The 22720-nt window shown below is 30.5% G+C and overlaps 1 pseudogene; it reads right to left on the reverse strand.

Moving 5' to 3' along the window:
- Positions 1–6744: 6744 nt before the first annotated feature.
- LOC106469671 overlaps positions 6745–22720 on the reverse strand; it is a 58453-nt pseudogene continuing 42477 nt past the window's right edge.

The raw sequence follows: 22720 nt of genomic DNA on the forward strand, positions 1-22720 counted from the left end.
CACCGAAAAAAAAAAAGATTTAATTGAAAAAGCAAGTATGCTAACATCAATAAATGAAGTATTATGAAGAAGGCAATTCCTATAGGAAAGTGTTTTTTAACGGTTTTTTTTTTGGCTGCGACCCAAATTCAATTTTCGGGGCTAGCTCGGCGACCCATGACTCCAAATAGTTCAATTGTAATATATGATGAAATAAATAATGGTAAAATAAATAGGGGTGACAAAAATAAATGATAAATGACAACATTTTGACTACAGAGGAATGTTTGGACGGTCACTGGCAACCCTTGGCGACCCAATTTTGGGTCACGATCTAAGGGTTAAGAACCATTGCTATAGGAAAACAAATTATGAATTAATTTAATAACAGGTTGTTTTCTTTGGTCAGTGGTTCAGAATTATGAAAGGCTATACTTCAACCTTGGATCTGCCACCCGGCCGTTTAGACCATGTGTCGCATAACACGCAAGTCTTGTTGAAAATTACACGTATCTAAGAAAATTCATTACGAAAAATGGATTCACTTCAGACTTCTAAAAATTATAAAAAGCTCGACTTGACGCTATACAGTAACTTTTATAGATCTTATTACTTTCTTTAGAAGTTGTGAAATAAAGCAAAAAAGTAAGAAGCGTAGTGCAACGTCTAGAGTCAGATTAACAAACGAAAAGGTGTAAAATATCCAAAGGCAATAAATTCAACAACGTAAGGGTTGGATTAATTTCATAGCACAAAGCAAACAACATATTTTTTGTTTTACAGGGTAGAATTTCTTCAACAAACTCAATTTTCGTCGTTTTGTTCAAATTCCTTTGTTCCCAGCCGTATCTAGAAAAAATATTTTTTACTAATTTCAAAATTTATTTGGAAATAAGATTAAACTTGGCGTTTTTTTATTGTTTAGTAAGTCAGAAAGACCATGGACAACTGTCACTGACTTTAAGAATAATATCAATTAAGCTTTCTTACATAGTTAGTCATATTCAACGTGTGTGTTTTTTTCTTTCTGTTTTATTTTTATTTTTTGTAGATTATGATAATCTTTAAAAAGTACCGAACAAAGAGAACATCAACAACCGCTAAAAAGACTGAATGCAACCCCTTTCGATGATTAGTTATATGTTGTTGTTTCTTCTTTTTTAGTATTGATGTTTATTTTAGCGCAAAGCCACATTGGGCTATCTGCGCTCTGTCCGCCGTGGTGAATCAAACCCCGAATTTTAAAGTTGAAAGTTCGTAAACTCGCCACTGATTCACCGGAGGCTTCTTAAAGTGAAACTCAAGTCAACATTTTTTTTTTGAAAAAAAAAGCGATTTCGTGTGATTCAGATCGCACAAAGCTACACAAGAGCTACCTGTGCTTGTCATCCACAATTTTGAACTGATAGACTAGTAGGAAGGCAACTAGTCAACAGCAACCACCGCCAACGTTTGGGCCACACCAACAGAATAATGTTATGTGACCGTCAATATTATAACGCACACATGGCCCCAAAGCGAAGAGAACCATTTTACAGTAACGAGACGTGAACCATGAACTCTTACATTTACAGCTCGGAACGTTAACCAGTAGCCCACTCTCGGCGGTTGCTACACTTTCGAAATGTTTTACGTCTCCCCAATTACACAAGATAAATCAAGGCAACGAAAAAAAATAAGAGTATATAATTATGATAAATTTTTAAAGACTGAAACTAGAAAATTGGCGTTATAACGAGAAACGATTGTTCTTATTGCGTAGAAAGCAAAAAAAAAAAGAGAGATTTGTTGATCTAGTAGATTAGCGAGCAGTGCGGCCTTCTAGATATAAATTCTTAATAAGAAAGTTCCCAGTTTTCCGTACTGTTATATAATATAGATATATGATAATCAGCTATAAAGGTATATAATCAACTATGTATGTTTTCATATCTATTAACATTAAAGTAGCAAACTCCCCTCCATGTATACAAGGAATAGAATATTTCAGTATTCTTCTAACGCTAATGAAATAGCCTGGACAATCTGACTTCTATATTACAATTTTTTTATAGTTCACGAAAAAGTACTTATAAACAGTAATAGTACTATATATCACTTATCAAGAATATGAAATCGTTTAAAGTTAATATATTTATAATCTCAATAGGTATCCACAGAACGGTAGCTGCCTTTTACTTACGCACATTTTAAAGAGGATTTATGGTTTATAAATAACAACTTCCGATCAGAGTAAAGTATGTACTTAGATCGAAACTAAAAATTAAATTCTACATCAAAGATCAAACCAGAAGACTTGTATATTAGTGTGAAAACAACCAAAACTTTTCACCGCTCGAGACTGGATGTCATTTTGAAGACGTGGGTTGTCCTAGCTAATCAACAGGTAGGTATTATTTGCCTATAACTTGGTAATTATAACTTTATTGAGACTAATGTTTAGTGCTTCATGGTTATATAATACCTAATTAGCTATACTGATGGCCAGGTTCTACCTCGTATGCGTGGTTCCTCAATCGACATACTAGCATGAGTTTGTTTTTTCAATAAAGAAATTTTGGTTTGCTGGAAACCTTTATTATCATCATTGCTTATTTCGTTTGCTTGTTGCGTCTCGTGCAGAACACGGTCGGATCGTTTATATGAATAATATAGTTCGAAACTCGATTGAGGAGACTGCTTTTGCCTAAATCCATTTACTCCTTTCATTTTGGGAAGTTCTCTTTTAACACTTTCTGCTGCTACTGGTAGGCTTAAAGAAGGTAGAATATTCTTTAGTGATTCTGAAGGTTTTCGTTGTCGTTCTTGCCATAATAAAATAATAACAGTGTAACACATCATTACTATTACGATAGCTGCACCATTCAGCATCTTCCTCAGCTTAAATCGCATGTCATCAGGATGAACACGGCGTAGCGGCACTATCGAAATGAAGCAAGTTCATACAATCTCCAGTAACTAACCCAACCCCCACCCAACAACAGAGTAGCGAGCAGTAAAGTTGATTAACAACAGGTGGCGACGCCAGTAAAATCTGATTGGTTGACAAGCATGTATTTATCTTCAATGAGCCACTGAGCAGTGAATCGAGTGATTGATTGCACGCAGACGTTTAAATCTTTAATAAATATGCATTTAATTTGAGTTTAATATTATCACTTATAACAATAAATATGCTTAGGTGTCAAGTAAACGTTTTACAGTCTTAAACCTAAAATTGCTACTGTATACGAATTAACATTGTGAACTAAATTTAATAATAGTTTATAAGGGTTTGTTCTTTTGTTTGTATTCAAGCACAAAGCTGCACAATGACTTATCTTCGTTATGCCCATAACATGTATCGAACCCATATTTTTAGCGTTACAAACCAATTGTTACTTTTCAGCTACGGGCATCTTAACTATCAAATTTTTTTTTAGGGAGTCACATCGCGAAGGAAGACAACTTTCACTCGTAACTACCAAATACGAGTTTTCAATAGGAAGTTTGTATTAAAACATGTTATTTCAAATATATCTTATTGTAAGCAGCTGCATTTCACTGATTAAGGTTTCATACGGTTGGTTAAGTAACAACCTGTCAGTCTATAACACTAAAAACATACTTACGATGTAAGACTTAATGTAAACATATTAATATTTTTTTTTATATGTACCATTCTTAATTTTTCAATGTTTGAACCACAGAGAAGCTTGCTATAACATCATATTTAACATTTACTGAAAGTGGAAGTAGTGAACAGAAATTCAGACAGTGTGTGAGTGTGTGTGCATTATTGAAATTTTTCTCGAACAAGTTAAAAAAAAGAAGACAGAGTGGGATTGTTTGTCTGTTGGTAAACAAAAAGCTGCACAATGGGCTATCTGTACGCTGCCCACCGTGAATACGAAAACACAATTTTCAGCTTCATTAGCCCTCACACTTACCGCTGAACCATCAGGGAGCGTTTAAATGGAAATGGACTAGTATGTAAATTTTAGTGTTTGTTTGTAATTATGCATAAAGCTACACAATGGGCTATCTGTGCTCTGCTCACCATGGGTATCGAAATCCGGTTTCTAGACATTTTGCGTATAGAAAATATTCAAGTTGGTAAACACCTATGAGCAGCTTAACAACTTTTTATAAGAAAAACACAAAGAAAGGGCTGAACACCCAACGTGGGAATTTTAGTTTGCAACTTAAAAGAAGCCAGTTAATTTCGGGGCCTCGCTGGTTGCTCCTATATAGGCAAAGCTACAAAAAATTACAAAGTTACGTTATTGAAGTATTTTTGTTTAACTTGACGGTAGTGATGCAAAACATTTTTTTATTAATACATCGGGGACTACGTGATTGTGTCTATTAATATCTGCTGTAAAATGTTTAACGACCGCATCTTTACACGTCGAAAGGAAGACGTTATGAATGGAGCAAAAGCCACCTAATGGCTCAAAAACAAGTCTGTGGACCTATAACGCTGAAAATCGGATTTCGATACCTGTGGTGGGCGCAGCACAGATAGCCTAGGGTGTAGTTTTCTGCTTAACAACAAACAAAACAGTAATAAAAGATTCACCTGAAAGAGTTCTTGATGACAGATGATAAGTCTTGTGTTGATACTGTGATAACAAAATGGTTTGCAAGATCGTGAAAACCTATAATTGATCGCATGAACGTTGACGGCTTATTTTTCAAAAGGTGTATGAAAGAATGCATTGAAAAGCAACCTATTTATTTAGAATGTCCAACACTAGTCACTTTTTTGCCACGTCAGTGTAAGTATATTATGCATGAAACAATTATATCAAATGATAACTTGTCAATCTAGAATTCACGCTTTTTTATTTTATTTAGTTATTTTCTGGAAAAAGTGATAATCCAGTGTAAGTTTAAACTGTTCTGTTTACAGTTATTATTGCTGCGCTCCACGTCAATCAACAAACTTATTTTTAGACGATTCTAGAGAAAGCACAATGAATCAAGACATTCTGCACCGCCATCTATTGCAAAAAAAATCCCTAAATTATATACATAAGTACAAATACCAGAGTTAATACGCTTAGGACTAAAACAAGAATTGAACGCAACAGAATGCATAACTTAAAACTCCGTTAACAAAATAAATCTTGTCGAAAATGTGCAACACGTCTGAAGTAACTCCACCAGTGTATTTCATATGAAGATTTTTGAGATGTAATTTTGGATTAAAAAATGCAAAATATAAATTATCAACTATGACTTAATTATCTTTAAAATGAAATGGTGGAGAAAAAGCAATCACATGCTTAAGAGAAAACTAATACTTCAGGAAAGAAGTTAAGTAACAAAACGTTTGTTTGCTGTTAAGCACAAGCTACACAATGGACTATCTGTGTTGTGTCCATTACTGGTATGGAAATCCGGTTTTTAGTGTTACAAACCATCAGACTGACTGCCGAGTCACTGTGGGTATCCACAATCCACAATTATTATAATAGATCGTCTTTTTCAACGTTTTACATGAGCTTATCGTCCAATTCAGAAGCTTATGTGGATAAATATATAGAGTTCTGACAGAAAGCTCGAAAAACTTTGTAATTTTAGGTAACAAGTGGAATGAGATGTAAAACACCAATACAGACATTGTAAGTAGCTCTTTAATCTTACCGAAAGTGATAACAACTGATGTAATTAAAGGATTTGTTTTGAATTTCGCGCAAAGCTACACGAGGGCTATCTGCTCTAGCCGTCCCTAACCTGGCAGACTAGAGGGAAGGCAGCTAGTCATCACCATCAACCGCCAACTCTTGGGTTACTAACGAATAGTGGGATTGATCGTCACATTATCACGCCCCCATGAATGAAAGAGCGTTCGGTGTAATGGGGATTCGACCCGCAGATTGCGAGTAGAGTTCCCTAACCACCTGGCCATGCCAGGCCTGTAATTAAAGGAAAGGTGTAATAACGTCTGTTTAAAGTTTGATGTGGAACCTAACAAATGCAATAAGCAAGGCAGATTACACATACTTTTTTTTATCTCATGTTTTATTTAAGTCTATCCTTCATACAACTGATGGAGTCTACGTCGTTTTTTCATGGTTTATTAGAAAGATTAAGGTGATTGTAACTGAATATAAAGCATACTCCAAATAATTACTGAAAAAATTATATGACAAAACGTACACTGCATTTGGTACACAGCTGTGTAAATAAAAGAAATTAAAAAGTATATCTAACATATCATACTTAAGAGTTTAAAAATTTCAACTGGGTTATTAAAAAATATTTTTAGCATATTAAATGTATTCGATTATAATAGATTTTGTTTATATTTTCATCCTATTTTTAGTTTTTAAATTAAAGCAAATTAGAAATAAATACTGATCATCTCAGCCACATCTGTCATGCCAATGATGTCAACAAATTAATGCTAACAGTAAAAAAAAATCAGTCTTTGGATAAACTGTCCTCATATGATATCAGCAAGTAACGTGATCATTGGTTTTCAAGTTAGCATAAAAAAAACCTTCAAGCTTCTTTAAACCTTAGTCAGGTGATAAACAGTCAACAAATAAAGGCAGTTTTCAATATAACATGATAATGAATATTAATTTCTATACCTAGACATTTCAGGATATTGGCGATAAAGCAAAAAAATACATCATTGACAAAATCCAGTCTGAAAAAAAGATTCACTTATACACACACAGAAGATAATTCATAATTATATATGTGTGTGTGTTTTTAACAATTATCTTTATTTACAGAAGCAACAGACACAAATAATGAGAAAACAAAAAAAAAGAGAAAAAATATATCCATTTAGGACTCGTTTAATAGGATAAAACACATGAAGAAACCTGTTATTCTTCACTACTTCCAGATACAGTGAGAAAAAATTGAAATGTCTGACTATATTTCATGAAATAATAAAATCACAAAAGCAATATTTATGGATTAATTTAAAGAAAAAAATTGAATTTAGATTCTTAAAGAAATAAATAGTAAAACAATGATTTGGAACTTTTTATAGGAACTACAATGAGAAAAATTAATTAATTTAAATTTCATTTCTAGAAACAATAAAAACTGAGAACAAGTACTTGTTCTAATTTATTTTTGGGACACAAAAACGTAGCTTGGAAACACATAATGTGACAAATTTTTGCTGAGAGAAATTGCAGATTTCACAAATTTTGTAAATATAAAATACAGCTTCTTATTTACACATAAAAATGATTACCCAAGTTTTGTACAACATGTGTAGTCTCCTTATCATTAACATCCTGATTCTGAAACACAAACCTAAGCACCTCATACTTCAGGTATATTTAGAAATATGATACCACAACTACTAAACAAAAAAAACCTATCTATTTCAGTAACTTTAATTTTTCTATCCAAATGCATAAAAGTAGAGGTATTTCAGACAAACACAATGTTACAAAGAATATTCATTATTTATATATCTCCTAAGTTTTCAAATTCTTAGAGAATTTTCTGAAATAATTTTCACAGTATTCTTTTCTCCTCTCCTCCTCCAACATTAGTAAATGACAAACTGATAATAGTTTGACAGAAACAACAGAGTATACATAATAACAATAGATTTATGGCAACACTTAATACAATACATTTTTTGTCACGTTTCACACTTAATGTCATTTTTGGCTACAAAGTTTATTGTATTTTCAGTAGTGACTATAAATACCAAAATTAAGAAAATACATGGTAAAATCATGTATGGTAAAAAAAAGATTAATATACTTAAGAATTATTTAATAAAGCTTTCAGAATAAAAATATAATTAAAATGAAACTAATAGAACAATTGGCCAACCAAACTTAAAATATCACAAAATATATTAAAATTTCCTTACAAAAAATAAAGTAACTCAATTTAAATCACATTTCCTTGCTTCAGTTTTATATTCTCAAAAAGAACACTTTTTTTTTTTTACAATTTTACTTTTAGATATTTTTCATTTCTAAGGTGTGCATAAATGAAACAAAATTAATTCAAGTAACTGACGTTATAGGCAACTTATCAGAAAGTTTTTCCTTATTCACATTTTGAATATATTTTCCTAAACATATTCTTTAATTAGTTCTCTAGGCTGTATAAATTTGTTATTACAAAAATATATAAATGATATTTTTAACAATTGGAAAGATAATTTTAGCTTTATCAATCACATTTTTCAGGATTCAAAAAAATCTACTGTTACTTTGCTAAATAAAAGCACATAACTTTACTTACCAATAACATATTAGCAGTTTTCAGTATCCAATACACTAAAACCACTACCAACTCTGAGTTACTAAGTTCTAATAAACTATCTTACTTGAAAAAAATACAGGATCAGTACTACCAATCCTAAAATAACGAGACTTTAAATCATATTTTAATCAACCAATAATCTACCAGTGATGACATTGTGTTACAAAGTTCAAAGAATATTTTTGTTATCAAATCAGTAAATAACCAAACACATTAAAAGAGGTATTACTATGTTTATATTAACTTGCTTATTAGCCAATACTATCTGTACAAGTAAAACTGGCATTACTAAGTTTAAATAATGTTTATTTATTAGTCAGTAAACTACCAACATTATGGAATCTGATGCATTATCTGAAAAGCTAAGTTCCTACTAACAAGTTGATGTGATCTGTTTTATGGAAATATATAATTGATGTATAAAAATCAAACTACTTTAGAATATTGAAAAAATTTGAAAACATATAAAATACAAATAATAAAGAAAAATACTTCCTATTATTACTATAATTACTACTGTGTAGAAGACAATGAATGAAGAGGTAAAAATTTAGCATTGAAAACATTGTATTTTTGTCTCCTACTCACTACACTACAAGATAACTAAAAATCACCACAATTTTTTTTTATCCCTGATATCTTAACTTTCCTGGTCAGTGAGTCAAATTTCCTTCTTAGAAAAAAAAAAAAAAAAATCGGGCAAGAAAAAATACGCGTATTTCACAAAGCAGAATGACTCTTCTTTAAAAAAATCACCTTGTTTTAAATTCTCTCTCTTTACCAGCATATACAGGCAACTTCATTTGTGATATTTACAAACATCCTCGAACACTGACATAGTGCCAACCACCCTAGAAAAAAGTTTAAAATTGTAGAGGTAACTTCTGAAATGTTAGTCCACTTTCTATCATACCTTCAACTACAACAATAGAAATCAATACAACTCAAACCTGCAAGAAGTTCTGCAGCAAAGTGTTAGTACATAAATAATGAAAAAAGACTAATGCAAAGATTATTGGTATAAACACAAAGACAGGAACTAATGTGAAAATTATGTTAAACAAAGTGATGTAAGACTAAAATGAAGTTTTAGTATAAGTATATAAATAATGAAACAAGACTAACATGCAAATTATTTGTACAAATATAATCATCAATGTCAAACAAATTATACAAAGGTTATTTGATAGGAAACACAGTGTCATAACATTAATCTTAGAATCTTCTAACCTCTATCGGCAGATGGTAGCAAAGCATAGCTAAGAGGCAAATCACTACTGATACAATTCATCACCTGAGTAAGAGGAGGGTATGGTAGACAAGGTTGTGTCGCATAGTGGATGGTCTGGTGTCAACTGCAGCCTGACCACTAATGGTTTTTACACATTGCCAATGGATCAAAATTAAAAACTCCCATTTCTGTTAATGCAATGACAAGCAATTATGCCAAAAAGCCACATATAAAAAATGAGCTAAATATATCAAGCAGTTTAAAGCTGCATCTTAAATGTACTTTATAACTGAGCATAGTTTGTAATTAATTATTCTGTTTAAAAAATAGTTTGTTATTAATTATTCTGTTAAAAAAGCTATGTACAAATAATAAAAATATTTATTGGCTATTATTTAGATTACAATGTATTCTAGTAATAAAAATCAGTACTAAATATTGAGACAAAGGTCTAGAGCAATGTGCTAAAGATGCATCATTTTATTATCACCAGTGTAATTGTAACCTTGTAGTTGGAATAAGCAAATTCGCACAAGAATAAACATGAAAATGAGTAGCTAGCATAAAATTAGTAACAAATATATAACATGAATGATTATGGCAGAGAAGTTTAATAATATAATCACAATGATCAATAACAGCATAAGTAAAAATGAGTAACTTTAAATAACTGAAGGATAACAAATGAGGTATTGAAGCATACAGCAGCTCCCATATTTTAAAGAAAAAAAAAGTTCTGCCAATGTCACATTTGCATTTACTTACATATACAATTCTGTTTTAGTTTGCTTTCCTGAATCTAGTAAAATTAAAAATGTTTCTTGTGATAGAAAGAAAGATAGATATAACTTAATGGCTATCAAGTAAATACACAGATTGTTTTATTACTTAATTTCTAAAAGAAAATGAATAAGAGATTAATTTTATAAAGGACTGCAGTGAAAAATTCATTCATGGCTCATATTATCAAAATTTATATTTAAGTTTAATATAAAGGTACCCCATGGGTACCACCAAGTGCACAAGTTAAGATAAAAAAAAACAATAATATCACTAAAGCTATTTAATCCCAATCATCTACTGCTAGCAACAACTTGCATGACTGGGACTGCAGTTAAAAATTCAAATCATAGCTTATATTATATGTTATCAAAATTCAAGTCTGATACAAGGATGTTCCAGTGGCAATGTCAAGTGTAACAAATTATTAAGAAAAGAAAACAATGTTACCACTAAAGCCATTTAATCCTTATCATCTACTGCTAGCAACAACTTGCATAATTGCACCTGACGGTATAAGACACATATATCACTCGACTAATATTTACCTATATTGTTATACTGACGTTTCACAAAGTAGAGATACAAATTCTATTGTTTTGTCTTAGTTTATAATAAGATTATTTTAGTACATTTTTCTTGATTTAACAAAAGTAAAAAATAGCCTATTTTGAAATTTGGAGATTTTTATTCTTTAAAAACCCCCAAAATACTCAAATTTACAACTCCTTTTCAGTTATATTAGTCTGTGTTTCATTAGCAATAACATAGTGACATGGAGGAAGAACATATGTTTCTCCTCAAACAATGTTATCACTGGATGTTTACTTATGGCAGATTGTTTTAACAATTAGGTTAATGGTTTTTAGAAGGGAAATAGAATTATAATACATTTACAAGGTGGCACTGCAAATCAAAGGAGCCAAAGAAACACTGTTAAGCTGATTATATATTTCATCTAGACGCATATAATTACCAAAATTGCAAACATTACCAACCTATACATCATCATAAAAGCATACGCAGTAAAGTTGTTGTAACTAAGTTGGTTAAATCATAATACAGTAAATAAACCATTCAATACAGTCTGAAAACCCAGGTTTAAGTACATATGTCAGAGTGGAACAATGTTCATATTTTGGTGTATAAAATATCAGTAACTTACTCAAGAATATACTTACAAGACAATGGATGTGAGAATAATACACTCTAGATATGCATTATAACAAAAGCAAAGAATAAAATACACTGATTGACAGTTGTATACAGCTGTTTCTAGAAAGAAATAGCATTAAAGCTCTGCATTAAAATATAGAACCTAAAAACTAGCAGAAAAAAAAAAATTAAGATTTCATACACTTTTAATGTATATCAAACATAAACTCATTCTATCTCTTCCATGAAAAATGCTCTAGACCAATTCATAACAAGATCTTTGTATATTCATTTTATAGTTATCATACTAAATAATAGTAAGTAGTATATGGGATTGGTCATTTCATCTGACCTTGTAAGCACCATGTAACCATGAAACTTTGCAAGTTTTTAGTAAACATTATAAGTCTGTTGTACATAAAAAAATCTGATTTTTTGTAAATTAAATATTTTACTAAAGATTTGTCTGTGAATTTACAAAGGCTTTCCAGAGTTAGTCTAGGTGAAAGATGATCTTCATATTAAAATTAAAAATACTTATTTTCATCTTTCATTTGCATAAGTTCTACAACCTCCTAAATTAATAGTTTTTTTCTGTAGAAATATATATTTCATATCTTAGTTTCTCTAATACTAACATTAAATGAACTGAAATCATCAATGTATGTGGAAATGAAAAGTTGGAAAATATTAAATAAAATAAATAATACCATTTTGTTTTCTAGAATGACTGCAGGCTAACAGCTTTTAACCTTTTCACATATGCTTTCTTTTAATTTCATGATTTTATTACTGTACTTTTCGACCTTTTACTGCTCATGAAAAATAAATCACAGCAGGACTGAATTTAGATGTTTCCAGTAAAGCTTAGAACAAACACAATCAGGTTACAGTCACCCATCAAGGAGAATGGGAAATTTTAAATGCAGTTTTCAATTTTTATATTATAGTTATTTTTGTCAAAAAATACATAACAATAAATAAAATATGTATACACATAAAAAAAAAATTATGTTTAGCACTCTGGTATAGATGATTTCAACACAGTTTTCATAATGACCAAACAAAGATGAAATGGGCAGAAACTACCTAGTACAGCATGAAACTTGTGGAGAAATTCTTAGAGAATTAATCTACAAAAGTAGCCCAGATGGAAAAGAATGATGTTTTGACAGACTTTGTCTTTCATTTAGCACTCACACAAAACTGGGGCAGTTTTTGCACTCAAGTAAACATTCATGATAAGCTTGGTTGAGTTTATCAAATTTGTGTGTCAAAAAATTAATTTAGATTTCAAATATGCATTATAGAATATAAAAAATATATCAATTGCTAGAAAAGAATGTCCTAAAACCACCATAATTTACCTAGTTTTCAAAGTAGGCTATAAATAGGTTAAAAAATTCCATTAATTGCTTGGATGTCAGTGATGTAGACATAATTACCTTGATTGGAGGGACTTCTCTGGTGGGTTTGATACATTTACTGATATCTCAGCAAATTGAGAAGGGAGGAGGTTCGAATACTAAATTCTTACTAGTAATTATGTATAGTTTATGTTTCTAATTGGTTTAAGCAGACCAAAGACCCAAATGTATATTAGAGATGTATCATGGGCTTTGACATTTGTGTGGTTAAATAGAAATTTCTGTGATTTCAGTTTCTTTCTCACAAAAACATCAGTTGATTTGGGAACTTTAGGTTAGTTTGTGAGTTTATTATCTTGGAAGAGTACCAAAAAAGAAAGGAAGCTTCTCTACAATGACATTTTTAAGTCAAAGCATTCTTTCTCTATAGATCTCATTTGTGGATGATGGTTTTAATTTGGATTAGCTTGGATGTGATTTTGGAGCCCATTGCTATCCTAAAAGGTCTGATATACGAGTTTTCCCACTTCCATGGGGATAATTCAAGACTTCCTTCTTCAGAATATTGTGTTTAACAATCTCATTACATGAATACCCTTCCTTGAAAAGAGTTGGGACAAGCCATGTCAGCACTGTACCGATGAATAGTCAGAAATTTGCCATGAACTAAATATACCCAAGCTGAACACATTACAATGATGTTGCATCTCATATATACATGAAGCAATACATCACTGCATTACCACATACAAATCATTCCTACAGAGTGGGATTAGTGTATACCACTAATTGTAACAGCTTTGAATCAATAACTTTAATTAAAAATATCTTTTTAAAGATATTGAATCACATACATTGAACAAGTTTCCTATATAAAATTATTTTGTGTGTTAATGAATAATTATGCATTAACATATTTTGTTCCCCAAAAATGAAATAGCACATTTTTTTTCTCAAAAAAATATTCCAGTAAATCTGCATTAAATTTAAACTTACACCAATTTTGATTGACCATCCAGTTCCCATCTTGTTACTCTCACTAATACCATCACGTTGAAGAACAACCCCATTCATTAGACCCAAGGGGGTTTGCACCTCATCAGCTATAACCCAAACCTGAAAACAGCCAAAAACTATAAGAGAATGTATATTATTTACTGATAGTAAATTACTGATGTTTCGTGCATAAGACACACTTACTACTATGACACAAAAAGATAAGACATGATAGTCAAAAGCATGCAGGATGAACTGAAAAAAGTTAGCATCAGAAATGAAACCTATTTACTCTCACTGAAGGAAACTCCACTCCAAGAGTGTTCAGGTTATTGGGTTTCTTTTCTGATATCAACAAACAAGTTATACCAAGATTTTTACTAAAGTTTCTGAATTAAAAATTCATTATAAATTAAAGTTATGAATACTATAAAATGTATACTATCATTAAAAACCGTTTTGCAGTATCAGATGTACAAAAAATATGTAAAGATATAAAAGCAAAATTTAGTCTAATAAATACAAGAGGAGATACAATACAGTACTGAATAAATAGACTATAAGGCTGTTCCAAAAATAAAAGGTAGAAAGATGAACAGAAATTTATATAGCATTTTGATATAGAAATAACAATACTTTAATTTCCTTTTCTTCTAGATTGTTCTCTCTCTTCTTACATATATTACAAAATGCTTCTATCCACTCGATAACACAATAATTCTGTCCATACCTTATCCAGTTATATACATAATCCTGTTGTTGATACCTACTTCTCTCCCCTACCTGATCCTACCTAACATATTGTTCTATTGTTAATTTAGTACTAACTAATCCTATCGCATGTGCAGTCCAATTATTATTTATTTATAATTAATACAACTTACAAATAAAACATATTATACACAATCCAACTAATCACGTCTGCCCGATTTCAACAAGTAATCCTTATCATTGTCATCTACTTCTAAAACAATTTCTTTGTCATTTCTTGTACACAGAACATATTCCAGTTAACTGCAATCTTTCCTTTCTTACCTGGTCTTGTGGCCCAACAGAGACCATTCGTATTTTGGATGATACTTTTTTCCAGCAAGTACCCTCAGGAAACAAAGGGATAATCTCTTTTCTGAACCAAAGATTTTTCTCTTCGTCAACTGCAAATACTGAGTCTTCCCAGCTGAAATCTGTTTCAGAGGAACAGATGTCTGAGGAGGCTCCACATGAAACCACACTTGACCTACAAATAATAGATTGACTAAACTTTAAAACTGACCATCTTAAATTCTCTAAAAAAATTATATATATATTAATATTTTGCTATTATGGCTTTACTACAAGAAGTTCAAACTGTGAACAATGTAATTTTATTGAATAACTCAATTTTTTAAAGCAATTTGGACCAAACAAACTATGTTTTGGAATTGTGTGTTTATTTTTTCATTTAAACCAATATTTTGGTTCATTATTTCACAGTTGAAAAAATTAACCTTTTAAGACTTTTAGTACATAATCACATTCTAGAAATATAACTCAGATATCAAAATGATTGTTTAAATCATTTAAAATGTTACTTTTTAATTGACTTTGATTAAAACTGGTATAAAAATTACTGTGTAGGACAAAACAATAATTTTGCTTGGATTAAAGTAAATGGTAACATCACAAACATATGTAAAAGATTTATTTTTTCACCAACAAACTTTTATGAATCTGACATGAACTTTCAAGAAGCCAAATAGCAACAACATAAAACATTATACCAAATAAAAGTTATACACATTTTCTGTACAAGTACTGAATAACTGACTTTTGCAAGTTCCTGCAAATTTTCATTTATTTTCAACTGACTGATAAGTTTTCTTCAATATGAAAATACCATATGCTGGTGTTATTTCTATAAAACTTTATTCAATTTTTTTTCATCTTTGGGATCAATATATCTTTGCAAGGTAACATAAGCATTAAGAATGTGGTAGTTTGAGTTGATGGAAAGTGCCCTACTAAACAGTGCTAGTGGATTAACTCTAACTCAGTTGGTAGAGCACTCACTTGGTGTGCAAGAGGTCTTGGATTTAAGTTTGAGCCAAAGAAATAATAAAATTGATATTACAAAATAATTCAACTTATCAGGTCCAAATGTAATTGTTATGGTTTGATTAACTGAAAATACCATATACTGAAATAAATATTTTTATATGAGCTATGAACTAAAAAAAAAAAAGACAGATAAAGATTTCTGTAATACGCAATAAACTAATCCATATTCTCCTAGTATCAATTAAAAATTTTGAAAATAGTGCACAATCACGTTTTTTTCTTGTGTCTATTATCAAATTTCAAAGTATCATGCATTAATAGAAAATTTTCTGGTTTATATTAATATTTTTAAAAATACACAAAACATTAAGCTATTAGAGATACTCTGCTGTGTATTACTAACTTTAAAAATATTGCATATAGATTTAAATCTTATTAGCATGTGTCAGTGACTTTGTAAATGTCAAACTAACCTAAATTTGATTGAAAGAGATAGTCCAACCAGCTTCTTAAAGTTCCAGCCCTGTAGTAGGCCTAATCATATTGGTGTGTCACTAATTTCAATACATAATGTGTACATTTGATATAATGACTGAAAAAAACCAATACAGTAATCTTTCTTGAGTTATGACTAACTGGAACTAAGCTCTGTCTAAAAGTTTAGAGAAATTACCTTGGAGAATAGTGGTATTACCTTGAACTTTCTATTCAGCTTTCTGGCCCACTGTTTCATTGCCAACTTTGAACTTAAGTATGTAAGTTTCAGCATATCATAACAGGAAGCTGAATATTTGGTTAAACAAATGGGATAGGTTTTAAAAACTAATTTTCCTCAATAGCACGGCAAGAAACTAAAAATAACCTCTATGAGTCATTTAAAATTTTGGTCATAATTTGCAGAAATTAAGATAGAATTGCAAAAATAATTTTTATGTATACTGTAATGGTGATAAGTATTTTACACTTCCCAAATTATCAAATCATTATTTTAAATACATGTATGTGTTTATATATGTATTATTCACTGTAATAGGTTTTGGTCTTGCTTTGACATGTACATAATATTACAAATTTCAATTTTTATCTGTATACTATTTGTGTTGTTTGTATTTTTGGATACAATTTTTGGTCTTGAACTGTAGACTATCTGTATTGTTTGTAATTCTGGCTAAACGTTTTGATTTTGAACTGTAGCCCATCTGTATTGTTTGTAATTCTGGATACAAGCTTTGGTTTTTTGAACTGTAGACTATATGTGCTGTTCATAATTCTGGATGCATGCTCTTATTGTAGTCAAGACCTTAATGTCCAACACCGAGAGCTTAGGGGTCGAGACAGAGATCTTTAAATACACAAATGAAAAATAGAGCAAGAAGAAGAAAAATAACATGCATCAAACATATACTGCAATGTATAGTATCAGTCAGTTTTGAATAGCATGTGTTATAACCATGGACTGATGTATAGACAATATGGCAGTTGGTGACATAAACAAAAATAAGAGAGGCACTATAAACATCATTACAAAGGTGTAGTACCACGGGGGTTTTACTAGTAAAACATCTTTGACGCTACCCTGTGCCTTGTATGAACTACTGCGTAATTGATATTTAATGCTTAATAATCCTGGGTAGGTGACTGGTTTAATACTGTTAAAACTTTTAAATTTAGCTGGTCTCATTTTTTGAAACATGTAAAACATCAAGACCAAGACCTGGAGAGTTGAGACCAAGACCTTCCAAAGGGTGGTCTCGAGGCCTACAACACTACTGTAGACCATCTGTGTTGTTTGAAATTCTAGATATAAATTTTTGTTTTGATCTGTAGACAATCTGTATTGTTAACAATTCTGTATACAAGTTCTGGTTTGAACTGTAGACTATTTGTATTGTTTATACTTCTGGATACAAATTCTGGTTTGGAAGTGTAGAATATCTATGTATCCAGGTTTTGCCGACTTCTATGTTAGATTGACTGTGTTATCAGTTGGGTGGATGTAGAAGGCTTCTTTTATCTTTTTTCTCATGTGTGATTCATATCCTATTATTTCATTATTATTCTTATCTAATGTAGTACTCTCTATAATGATGGGCTATTGCAGATAAATCATAATCATCTATGTCTTTCATGTTCCTGAATTTTAACTTTTGTTGGGCATTTTGTTTCTCAAATGTATTGGAACCCAAATTCACTTTGGTGTTTTTTCTCACCATTAGGGCCATAAATGGTTTACTATGTACTAATAGTAATATATTGTGTTGTGGCTTCTAACTACTGTTCTGATTTTAAGTTGTTTACAGTTTCTTCAATACAGAAGAATACGGCTGTATGTCTTTAATTTTCTTCCTGTTTATTCTTGGTGAAGTAATATTGGCTTTTACAGCTAAAAGAAACAGAAAAAAAGTTTTCATTATGTGTTTAGATCTCCAGCCTATGTCTTCTCAAAACTGATATATAGGAAATTACATCACATCATGACAATCAAGGTTAGGAAACAGTGATTGGTTAAAATCAGTAAACTTAAACTTGTACTGAAGTTACAAGGTTCAAAATAGCAATACTTTGATAAAAAATATTCCATTTTTCCTCCCAGAAGGCTATTGTTGCAATATTATGCTGAGAAAATTCTGAACATTCGTGTGTTTGTTTAGAGCCAGCTGAAATCAACTTAAAATCAAAATTTGCAATTGAAAAAAAAAAATCATATATGAAATTGAATGAACAACTAAACTTTATTAAATACATTTTAACTCAGAAATGTTTTTTAAAATTATTTCCTATAATTTTTTTTAAATTCAATGTTCAATATTGCATCCTTGGGGCATGATGCACCCAATACATGTACAATACAGTTACACAAGAAAATATGCTGTCACTTCCTCAAGAAATGAGACATTAAGCTAAATTTGAAGGAAAGCATTTAGGTTTAGTAAAGTACCTTTTAATAAGTTATCTTAAGAACAAAGGTCAAATTCATTGGCCCATAAATTCAGTATTCTTGAGCCAACCAAACTAAGCAGCACTACCAACGAAGATGTAATAAAGAGAACAGAAAAACACTGGTACTAATACTCAAGTGATCTGTCAATAACCAGCATTCCCTAACTTGGGTTATTGTGTAGTGAAGCTGTATGTGCTAAGAAGATGCAAATAGACCAGTGACTGCTGAAAGCTTATAAATGTAGCTTACAACTAGGATTAACTTCGTGAGTTTACCAAAAATTATTGTACTCTAACCCTGAAATGTAACTATTCTTATATTAATTGACACTGTGTGCTTGTGAATTTGTTTATCTGTGAACTCCCCCTACAGTTTTTGGAGCTATAAGGCCTGGAGGTGTTCTTATCTTTATGGTGTAGTCACCATGCCAAGTGAGGATAAAAAACAACTGGAAAGTCATTTAGGTATGAAGAAGTCTAAAAGTAAGTTTTAAAGAAGGCTGCTAAACTTGAATTTTTTTAAATTCATTTTTAAGTCTGCCAAGAGGGCCAGATTTTGTAACCATTCCACAGGCATAATGAATGTAATAAACTCTAAAAACACAATACACTGATTTCAAACTTACTGGAATGTATTAATTTTTCCTATAATAACTGTTACACACACAACCAAGCTGATCAAAACCTAGTAGATATTTTCACAGTGATACTTAATAATAAAACAAATGTAGCTAGGTACATAAATTACAAGAAACTTAGCACAAATTCTTAAATTAGTATTTAGTTTCTTCTTTTAAAAAAAATCACATAATTTGTTTTAGTAATTCTATCATTCTTTTTCATTCTGAAATATTAAAAATTTTATTGTGAGCCACTGTTTTAAAAAAACCTTAGAAATAGTTCCTTTCACCTTAGAATTAAGTTTTTTTTTTTTACTGATCAGGAAGTTACATTTTATGAATGCAGTCAGTTTCAACTTCTTTAATATTCTTATTAGTTAACATATTTCTTTGATACTTTTCTGACTATAAACCATAAAAAACACCACAGAAACTGACAAATATTTATCTGTGACCAAGTGCCTAACCTTTCAAAGTGGATCGTTATTACCTTTGTCAGGCTAGCTAATGATGTTTTTGTTAATAATATTTATGGTTGAGATCAAATGATATCTAATAATTAGTTTTCAGTAAGTAAAAAGTATTTTTTGTTCCTGTAAATTCTTGAATGTGATAAATGTAGCAGTAATAATCAATAAAAACAGAAAGTGTAAGATTCATCTGATTAGCTTGTCATTGATTATCGTATTTGCTAACTCAACTAAACTTACCTGATGACTTGTTACATATAAATAAGAAAAAATTAAGTCCTGTAGCTTTCAAACAGACATAATTTAATGCAAAGACATTTTCAGGAACACAAAAAACGTCAGAAATTTATACAAAATTCCCAACTCTGCAGTTTCTTCATAACTTGTAAACTTTGCATTAAAATTGTTTGCCCACACAAGAACTACAGGTAGTCAGTATTTTGACCAGTTACTGCTATAACCACTTTATTTATTCTGTATTGCCAGAAACAGATTAGAATCTCTTCTATCAAAACATTTTTTTTTGTTGTTGACTCTAGCTATTTTCAAAGCTAAACTTCATTATTAATTGTTCAGAAATGAAAAATGGAACATTTTTTTCCATTTTATTTTATGAATTACAGTAAAAAAAAAAGTTGCTCAATGATAAAATACCAATTTTAAAACATTTTAGAGTAAAAATTTTATGAAATAGTGGGAATCTTATTGTTTTATTTACATTTTGAAATCTGATATGCAAGTATACACTTGACACCTAAAAGTTGCTCACTGGTCATGATAGGGTTAATTAGAACAGTCAGTACCTAATACTTTGAAGTAAAAAAGGCACATCAAATCTACCTTATTTAAGCTTTACCTATTGGACAGAGCTCAGTAACACCATTTCTCAACATAGCTGAACCGTTTTTAGTTATTCCCCACACTCTAAAGTAGCCTCCAACACTGATAGCCTTAAATGGTTCATCAGCTGGGACATGTAACCATGATATTCCCTGAAAAACAGATAAGCAGGTTTGATAACTCTTTCATAAAACAAATGTATAAACATGTAAATATCAAAATACACAAACAAAGACATATATGACATCCTCTAAAAATGTGTATACAAAAAATCAGTTCACCACCACCCCTTCACTACAGTTCCCTCGCACCACTCTACACTCTCAACAACGAGTCACAAAAGCAAAATACAACATCATAAACTAAACAAAAACAAAATAATATTACAATGATCGTAAAACACAACAGCTCAATGACAGTCTTTTATATCATGACAAGTATTACTGGCAAAATATGCTTTTACATGTGACATTTAGTAATGTAAGTATAAAGATGGTGTTTAAATTACATAAGAAAATATTTTTAAGATTCTAATTATACCTTTCATGTTGTAAATACAGGTTATTAATGCAATAGGTGGTAAACCAAATGAAGAAAGGCAAAGATATTATTTATGGCTAAATGCTATAAAAGTTTTGTACTAATGTCAAAATTCCATGTGGTTTATAGTTTACACTGCATATCAGATATCAAGTGCCTATATTTGTCTTACATGAAACATGACAAAATTGTCTTTAAATAATGCTTTACTTGATGTTGTAAACAATCTCAGCTATGTGCTTAAAAAGAATTCGAACTTACATGTATTAAGCACCTGCCTTAAGAAAAACTTTTTAAATATATGTTTTTTAAAACAAAGAAATTAAGCTCCAGGGTACTATGAATATAAAATCACAATGAAAAGGTTTAATGTGACAATGAATATACTTTAACTCTTTCAGCACCTGTTGGTCCCTTGGACTAACCTCGTAACTATTTCATGTTTGTTATAGTTTTCATGCTACAATTAGTAAGCATATCTTCCCGAACCTTTGCAGATTATCCGTAAAAATGCTTTCATATGCGAAATATCAGATTTTTTAAATAGTTTTTCTCATGCCTTTTTTCTTTTTGCATGTTGACTATAAAAAATCAAAATTAATTTGCATGTTTGAAGATTAAAAACACTTTTATGCATCAGAAAAATTTCAAATTTCACACACAAAATCTTTATAATATCCAGATAATCATCAAATGGTTTTAAGAAAAACTTTATATTTTTATCTGTTATTTTCACTAACAAATCTCTGTAGAAATTCAGTAGATTTGACCAATCTTATAACCACCACAAAAAATTAGGAAATAAATATTAATTATGCTTTTTTCATTCTGGAATGATTATAAATTATAACACAAAAATATAAATGTTTAGCTTAAATCTCATAACATTACACATTTATATATATACACTGACCTTTCAGCCATGTCTGGCTAACCTTACAGAAGTTGCAGTGACGTGGCGTATGTGCACTCATGTTAACTTATCGAAGAATATAAAACTGGCTTTTACAAAGTGACCTGTCTTGACTGTGTTTTAATGGACTGTCACATTTCAGTTATAATACATTATATATGTATATACATTATTACTATTCACAAACAAGTTCTTAAACTTATTTTTCTTAAAACATAGAACAGTAAATAAAGTATAGCAAACAATTATCTCTTCTAGTTATGAACTTTGTACTTGTTTGCTGTTTGCCATTGGTTTCTAAGCCTTATCAAATTTCACACGTGGAGGATGTAAAATGAAATAACCAAAAATCATAAATTACTATATCAATACCATAGAATTCCACTATAATTTATCAAGCTTAGTAATTAAGCTGTATTTGGATAAAAAAAAACACGAAATTTCAAGCTCACTAAAGGCTTACCTTACCATTTTCGAATCTAGTATGAAAAGAACAAGTTTGATACCCTAATACTTCAACGGTACTAAGAAAGCTATTAGGGGGACATTCTAAGCTTTTGACTGGTTATTCACATGTCATAGACAGAAGTAGATGTAAATAATGAAGT

Source organism: Limulus polyphemus, unplaced genomic scaffold (genome assembly GCF_000517525.1).
Source record: "Limulus polyphemus unplaced genomic scaffold, Limulus_polyphemus-2.1.2 Scaffold3605, whole genome shotgun sequence".
NCBI lineage: Eukaryota > Metazoa > Arthropoda > Merostomata > Xiphosura > Limulidae > Limulus > Limulus polyphemus.